The sequence below is a fragment of the Centroberyx gerrardi genome, chromosome 12, assembly GCF_048128805.1.
Source record: "Centroberyx gerrardi isolate f3 chromosome 12, fCenGer3.hap1.cur.20231027, whole genome shotgun sequence".
NCBI classification, from domain to species: Eukaryota; Metazoa; Chordata; class Actinopteri; order Beryciformes; family Berycidae; genus Centroberyx; species Centroberyx gerrardi.
In genome coordinates, this window is record NC_136008.1 from 32027268 (window position 1) to 32029767 (window position 2500).

A 2500-nucleotide genomic window follows, 5' to 3' on the forward strand; every position below is an offset into this window, starting at 1 on the left:
GAGCGGGCCCCTATCTCCAGGCGGCTCTCCACTTCACTTTTAACCCAATTTAGAGCCCCTGCTTCGGCCACACACACCGGGGAGCGGGCCCCTATCTCCAGGCGGCTCTCCACCTCCCTTTTACCCGATTTAAAGCCCCTGCTTCGGCCACACACACCTGGGAGCGGGCCCCTATCTCCAGGCGGCTCTCCACTTCACTTTTAACCCAATTTAGAGCCCCTGCTTCGGCCACACACACCGGGGAGCGGGCCCCTATCTCCAGGCGGCTCTCCACCTCCCTTTTACCCGATTTAAAGCCCCTGCTTCGGCCACACACACCTGGGAGCGGGCCCCTATCTCCAGGCGGCTCTCCACCTCCCTTTTACCCGATTTAAAGCCCCTGCTTCGGCCACACACACCTGGGAGCGGCCCCCTATCTCCAGGCGGCTCTCCACCTCCCTTTTACCCGATTTAAAGCCCCTGCTTCGGCCACACACACCTGGGAGCGGGCCCCTATCTCCAGGCGGCTCTCCACTTCACTTTTAACCCAATTTAGAGCCCCTGCTTCGGCCACACACACCTGGGAGCGGGCCCCTATCTCCAGGCGGCTCTCCACCTCCCTTTTACCCGATTTAAAGCCCCTGCTTCGGCCACACACACCTGGGAGCGGGCCCCTATCTCCAGGCGGCTCTCCACCTCCCTTTTACCCGATTTAAAGCCCCTGCTTCGGCCACACACACCTGGGAGCGGCCCCCTATCTCCAGGCGGCTCTCCACCTCCCTTTTACCCGATTTAAAGCCCCTGCTTCGGCCACACACACCTGGGAGCGGGCCCCTATCTCCAGGCGGCTCTCCACTTCACTTTTAACCCAATTTAGAGCCCCTGCTTCGGCCACACACACCTGGGAGCGGGCCCCTATCTCCAGGCGGCTCTCCACCTCCCTTTTACCCGATGTAAAGCCCCTGCTTCGGCCACACACACCTGGGAGCGGGCCCCTATCTCCAGGCGGCTCTCCACCTCCCTTTTACCCGATTTAAAGCCCCTGCTTCGGCCACACACACCTGGGAGCGGCCCCCTATCTCCAGGCGGCTCTCCACCTCCCTTTTACCCGATTTAAAGCCCCTGCTTCGGCCACACACACCTGGGAGCGGGCCCCTATCTCCAGGCGGCTCTCCACTTCACTTTTAACCCAATTTAGAGCCCCTGCTTCGGCCACACACACCTGGGAGCGGGCCCCTATCTCCAGGCGGCTCTCCACCTCCCTTTTACCCGATTTAAAGCCCCTGCTTCGGCCACACACACCTGGGAGCGGGCCCCTATCTCCAGGCGGCTCTCCACCTCCCTTTTACCCGATTTAAAGCCCCTGCTTCGGCCACACACACCTGGGAGCGGCCCCCTATCTCCAGGCGGCTCTCCACCTCCCTTTTACCCGATTTAAAGCCCCTGCTTCGGCCACACACACCTGGGAGCGGGCCCCTATCTCCAGGCGGCTCTCCACCTCCCTTTTACCCGATTTAAAGCCCCTGCTTCGGCCACACACACCTGGGAGCGGGCCCCTATCTCCAGGCGGCTCTCCACTTCACTTTTAACCCAATTTAGAGCCCCTGCTTCGGCCACACACACCTGGGAGCGGGCCCCTATCTCCAGGCGGCTCTCCACCTCCCTTTTACCCGATTTAAAGCCCCTGCTTCGGCCACACACACCTGGGAGCGGGCCCCTATCTCCAGGCGGCTCTCCACCTCCCTTTTACCCGATTTAAAGCCCCTGCTTCGGCCACACACACCTGGGAGCGGCCCCCTATCTCCAGTCGGCTCTCCACCTCCCTTTTACCCGATTTAAAGCCCCTGCTTCGGCCACACACACCGGGGAGCGGCCCTCTATCTCCAGGCGGCTCTCCACCTCCCTTTTACCCAATTTAGAGCACCTGCTTCGGCCACACACACCTGCTATCGGCCCCCTACCTCCAGGGGGCCCTCCACCTCACTTTTACCCCAATTTGGAGCCCCTGCCTCGGCCACCCACACACCTGTTAGCTGCCCCCTATCTCCGGCCCCTAACCTCCACCATCCAGGAACCCCAGCACCAGCCGAACCTGCAGACCCACTCTTAAGCACCCCTCCCCGGATACAAGCAGACTACCATCCGCCCAAACTTTCCTGCTCCTGGTATACCAACTCAAACTTTGGTGCCCCTGGTGTACCAACTTAATCTTTGGTGCCCCTGGTACTCCAACTTAAACTTTGTGCTCCTGGTACTCCGCCTGTTTTCGCCCCACAGCCTAAGTGCCGCAGCACTTTGTCTTTTTTTTAAACAAAATATTTCTTTCTGCTCCTGGTACTCCCTGGAGCTCCAGGGAGGTAGGGGGGCGCCCTGGAAGCCCTGCCCGAGGCTGTGCGCCTCTTCCCGGGCAGGATTTTCACCCCGAGCCCCTGGTGGCGGTTGGACTTTAACCTTTTTTTTTTCTATTTGGATTTGCTCCTGGTACTCCCTGGAGCTCCAGGGAGGTAGGGGGGCGCCCTGG